This window comes from Dysidea avara, chromosome 5, assembly GCF_963678975.1.
Source record: "Dysidea avara chromosome 5, odDysAvar1.4, whole genome shotgun sequence".
Taxonomy (NCBI): Eukaryota; Metazoa; Porifera; class Demospongiae; order Dictyoceratida; family Dysideidae; genus Dysidea; species Dysidea avara.
This window is the reverse complement of record NC_089276.1, coordinates 41,709,346-41,715,727: the sequence shown is the minus strand read 5'-3', so window position 1 is coordinate 41,715,727 and position 6,382 is coordinate 41,709,346.

Sequence of the window (6,382 nt, the reverse complement as noted above, 5' to 3'; positions counted from 1 at the left end):
GGAGCAGGCAAAATTATGCAAGCTTTTCAAGATTGCTTCTGAGACTATTTTATAGTTTGGTATCTGATGTCAAACAGATTGGCTGGCTTGTTTGTATAATCTTGTTTATGGAGACAATCCACAAAGTAATGCAGAGTTTATGATAGCTTTCACTACTGTCTTCATGAGTGAAGACATACGGATCATACCAAGTGTACTGACACAGCACGAAATGTCACCTATTCATAGTATTATTGTTGGTGCAGATGGTAGTGTTTACAAAACCTACTGGGCCTGACAAAATTCCAACTTGTCTTTTGAAGGAACTGGCTTTTGAGTTAACACCCAACTTATCTGAACTTCTGATCATTAGGACAGGGTCAACTGCCTCAAAAATGGAAATGAAGTCCTTATAACTAAGGTATAGATATTGTGTCCATGGACTGAATTATTGTCCAGTCTCCAATAACTTGTATTTGTTGTAAAAGTCTTGAGCATATTACATGCTCTAATACCTTTAAGCACTGAGGCCAGAAATATTTAGTAATAGAGTGGCTTCAAACCCAATTAATACCAGTAGTGGATGACATTTCCTAGTTCCTATAGATAGTACAGAATTGGAGCTCAGGACTATATGAACTAAATTAAATGTGTTGCTGTTAAATTAATCTTCACCAAAATTTGTGTTACAAGTTGTCATGTAACACTTTCACACCTCAGATCAAAGGAATTCTTTATACTACAAATGTGATGTGGCACACTTAGCAGTGCAACATAATGTCAATCACTACAAACAAGAGTTCATAATATATATACTAAGGAGAATATCCTACTCTCATATACCCCTGTAGAAAGGCGTATCGTGAAGTTATGACGTAACGACAAGATGTTGTGGTTTGTGACGTACAGGAAGCCGTAAAAGTGCAAGAATCGTTAGCACCGTTTCACACTTGCGACGCTCAGGATAGCCGTATTCGCGAATGGCCTAGTAAGAAACGCCTACGAAGTGGTCTTAACCCATGAAGGAACGATTGTAGTTGGGTGAGAAACGCTTAGAGCTGGAGTTAATTTGGTTGCTAGCGACGTTGGTAGGCACGCGTTCAATCGATACCATGTTCAACTAATGACATCATTAATTATACAAAGAAAAACGGGCGAACTCAGAAGTGTTACGTCATAACTTCACGATACGCCTTTCTACAGGGGTATATGAGAGTAGGATACTCTCCTTAGTATATATATTATGAACTCTTGCTACAAAGGATCCTAAGCAAATACCAGACCACATTAAAGGAACCCTCAACCACATCAAAGGCATTTAACATAAAAAGTGAATTTAGCAGCTTAAAACTACTTTAGAAGCACCTTCAAAAGCTTAAAAGCTACTTTGAAGTGTAACATATTAGTTGCAACACTGTAAGTCATGCATTACCTGATATGTGCTCACGATGCCCGAGGGAGAGTGCGTACATATCAGGCAATGCACCCCCACAGCGTTACAACCATTACATATTATCAGGATCTGTGGTGTAATTACCTCTCATGATTAATTTTTCTTATGACAGAACCCAACAAGTAATCATAATGGGTACAGTAGTGAAGTGATATCTGGAGTTCCACAATGGATGGTCTTAGCCTTGATCAGTTATATTAAATCATTAAAAATTAATTTGTTAAACTTTATGCTGATAATGTTATACTTTACACTCTACTATAGACCATGACACCCTACAACACAACCTTGATACATTACCTGAATTGGCCAACACTGTATATTTGTACCCACACTAGCTAAATATCGAATTTAACTTTCAATGAGCATAATTATTTATTTATCAAGAGGTATAAGTCTAATTTTTAAAACAACAATAGGTTTTGTACCAGCAAAGAAGCCTGTCATAGATTGATGGTAAGGCCAGTGATAGTATCCTAATAGTACTGTGTGGTCCTCATATACAAAGACGAACATTAAAGCTGTGCAGCAAAGATCTAGAGCTGCAAGATTTGTGACAAGGGACTATGTTACAAATATCTAAACCAAAACAGCCAAGCTGTAAAAAAGAGTGCGGCCCCCAAGAAGGCCAATTGCAAGGTGAAAAAAGATGTGAAATCCAAGGTGGTGGCCAAGAAATGGCTGTGATGGTAGGTTAATGGCAAAAAAGTTTAATTACAACAATTCAGGTGAATTTGTGTTGCCTCCTCCTAGTTTTGGTTTAGATATCACTTCTTTTTGCATTGCAAGCCACGAAGCTGGCCATAAACTGGCTTTGGAGCTTCCTTTTAACTTGTTGTTTTTATTTACTGCAGGAATTGTGGAGCAAAGGAAGTAATTGTGTGTATAGCTTTGTCTGATTAAATATTTGTATATTTAACACTGAATGATCATCACATACTGTAGTTAATAAGGTGACTTCTTACATCACTGAACTGTAGCTGAAACTCTCATTGTTTCTAGTTGAACTCTCTACAGGATGATTTGTTTCTAGCTGATCTCTCTACACGGTGACTTGTTTCTAGCTGAACTCTCTATAGGGTTATATGTTTGTAATTGAACTCTCTACAGGATTGTTTCTTTGTAGCTGATCTCTCTACAGGGTGACTTGTTTCTCAGGGGCGGCGGAACCGGGTAGGCAGGGTAGGCAAATTCCTACCCAACTTTTAATAGTAACTATTGAGCCATGTTCCAAGTCCATAGAAAGCAGCCTGGTTGCTCTGGTTTTCCGGGATCGCTTTTCACTCAAGATACTCTAATAGAACAGTCAGTGGTGATATTCTAATAGAGTATTCAGTGAATTTGTAGCAGTTATCCTATTATTTTTATAGATGTGAAATTGTCTCCAGATATTGAATCTCAGAACTTGTTTCTGGCTGAACTCTCTACAGATGATTAATCTTTGCAGCTGAACTCTCTACATGGTAGTTTCTTTGTAGCTGAACTCTCTACAAGGTGAGCTGATCTCTCTACAGGGTGAATTGTTTGTAGCTGAGTTCTCTACAGGGTGATTTGTTTGCAGCTGAACTCTTTATATGATGGTTTCTTTGTAGCTGAACTCTCTACAAGGTAACTTCTTCTAGCTGATCTCTCTACAGGGTGATTTGTTTGCAGCTGAACTCTTTATATGGTGGTTTCTTTGTAACTGAACTCTCTATAAGGTGATGTCTTCTAGCTGATCCCTCTACTGGATGACTTGTTTCTAGCTGATCTCTCTATAGAGTTATAACTTTCTCTATAGAGTTATGACATGTTTGTATAGCTGAACTCTTTACAGGGTGGTTTTTGATTGGTTGCTGAACTCTCCAGCTACACGGTGACTTGTTTGTAATACAGAGTGACTCATTTGTAGCTGAACTCTCTACAGAGTGACTTACTGGTAGCTGAACATTGTATAAAGTGACTTGTTTGTAGCTACTCTCTACTGGGTAGCTTTTTTTGTAGCTGAACTCTCTACACAGTGACTTGTTTGTAGCTGAATTCTCTACAGAGTGATTTGTTGTAGCTGAACTCTCTACAGGGTGACTTGTTTATAGCTTAATTAATTCACTTCAGTGTGACTTATAATGTTCTGAATCTCTATAGCGACATATTTGTAGCTGAACTCTCTACGGGGTGACTTGCTTGTAGCTGAATTGTCTATAAGATTAACTGTTTGTAGCTGAACTCCCTACAGAATAACTTGCAATGTAATATAATTCTATAATGGAGTAAGTTATAAACGTAGCTGAATGCTCTATTAGGGTGACTGTTCTATTAGAGTATCTCTATCTCGCATTTGTTACACATAGTTGGCTTTGGAATCATAACTTAGTGGTTTGTAATCCGATTCTTCTGTACTACTGCAAGGACTTTCTATGACAGCTACACACCAATTTTCAGCTCATTGCTCTAAGCGGTTTGCCTGATAGGCGTGAAAACCGACTAATTGTTTTATTATTCATAAAATCGATCGCGTATTAATTGTGACACAGGTTGGGTTTTGTGTCATATCTCGATAGCCTTTAACTGAATTCCTTTCAAACCACAAAAAGCACTCCTACGATAGTTACTCCATCTACATAGCAATTTTTGACTCATTTCTCCAAGGGGTTTACCCTGTAGGCATGACAGACCTTCGACCTTATTATACGCAAATAATCAGTCATAACTCCGTGAATGTTCATCAGATTCCTACCAAACTTGGTACTGGATTCGCCTTAATGAGCCCTTTAAGTGTGTCAAATTTCAACCCGATTGGAGCACGCATTCGTGTTTTATGGCGGATTTTGCGAAGTGTGCGAAAAGAAGTAGAAGAAAAAAAATGAAGAAAAAACCCCCCAAACTTTGGCCGCTCGTATCTCGGAAATGGCTGGAGCGATTTCTTCAAATCTGGATTGTGGACTCCCCTACCTAGCCGGCACTTCTGTGGCAAACTTGATTTTAATCGGATTGTTATTTAAATTTTGACCCCAATAATTATGACCCCATCTCATCTGATATACGAGGAGTAGGTATATATGTTCACCACAAACTACAAGCTTCACAAGTATTTTTCAATTCACCTCATTTCAAGGATCATGTTTGGGCTAGTATCAAGCTGCAAGGATCTGACTCATTATTAGTTGGGTGCATTTATCAGTCCCTCAGGCAATATTGACACCAGCACAACATCCTGTTGTGATTTACTTACCAGCCTTCATAATTATACACACTTGTTAATATGCGGTGACTTTAATTACAAGGCAATATCTTGGTCAAACTTCTCTGGTACTGGTAGTAATTGTCACATTGAACCATTTTTAGATACGATTAATGACTTATTTTTATTTCAGCATATTAATGAACCCACGAGGTACAGACAGTGTTGGGCAAGTTACTTTGTAAAAGTAACTAGTTACATATTACATATTACTTGCAACTGAACTATTTAGTTACAGTTACATATTACCCATAAAATAAAGTAACTATAATAATATTACATATTATATTACTTTGTGTCCACAGCCTTAAGCTGTCACGTGTGAAACTACCACCTTATCACGTGACATGATTGTGTTGTTTGACAATGTCCAAATCTTGGTTAAAAGCAAGAAGCTGGTGAATAAGCTTCATTCAGTAGGCTTCGTTACTTCTTTGTGGCTAGGCGTTACTCAGAGGATAACTAACGAGATTAGTAACTTCGTTAGTTGTAGTAATAATATTACGTAATATTAGACTCGTTACAGTAACTATATTACTTAGGTAACGCGTTACGTTTGTAAGTAAAGTAACTTGAGTTATATTACCCATTTTTATAGCGTATTTCGTTATATTACTGAGATACCACAAAAGTAATAATATTACGTAACACGTTACCAAGAGTTAATAATAGAAGAGTATTAACTTCTTCTTCTCTCTCTTCTATTATTAACTCTTGATGTTACTTATGTAACACATTACTCCCAACACTGGGTACAGAGAAGAGGAAACTCCCAGTTTGTTGGACCTTGTTTTTACAAACAAACAGGATATGATCAATAATTTAGTGTACCTACCGCCCCTGGGAAATAGTGATCACATGTGTATAGAATTTGATTTGATTTGCTACTCAGAACCAAAGTAGTATGATAACCTTAAATATAACAGTAGAGCAGCTAACATCGATCTAATGAAACAAGCTCTTAGTAATGTGGACTGGGTATCTATTATGGAAACTCTCGACACTAATGAGTCTTGGTTATTGTTTAAGTCCATCTTTCAAGATATTATTGATAAATACGTTCCTATTTATAAACAAAGAGAAAGGAAAAGTTTGTATTCCAATTTTGAAGTATTCTCTCTAAAGAAACAGAAAAACAAATTGTGGAAAAAGTGTCGTTCAACTCGTTCTCCAACTGATCTATTAAACTTCAAAACTGTAAATAATCAACTTAGAAGCCTAACTCGCAACCTTAAAAAGGACTATGAAAAGCAATTAGTTCAGAATGTTAAATCCAAGCCTAAAGCTTTTTGGCAGTACGTAAACTCCAAAGTTAAGACACGCCCCAGCATTACTGAATTGATCCGTTCTGATGACACTGTGACATGATCTGATTTTGAAATGGCTACCTTGTTTAATAATTATTTTTCCACTGTTTTTACTAATGAAGATATCACTTCTACCCCTGCAATAGACCCTAATGGTTCCCCTCCCATATCTGAGTTGGTATATAGATTTCACCCCGGATATTGTTTTAGATAAAATTATGAACATGCATAACAATAAGTCTCCAGGACCAGATGGCTGGCCAATTTCTATAATAAAATCTGTGGGTGAATTTATTGCTATCCCATTGTCCATTATCTTCAGCAAATCATTTAATAGTGGAACCTTACCGCATGACTGGAAAAATGCCCAAGTGACACCCATTCACAAGAAAGATGCTAGAAACAATGTTAGTAACTACCGTC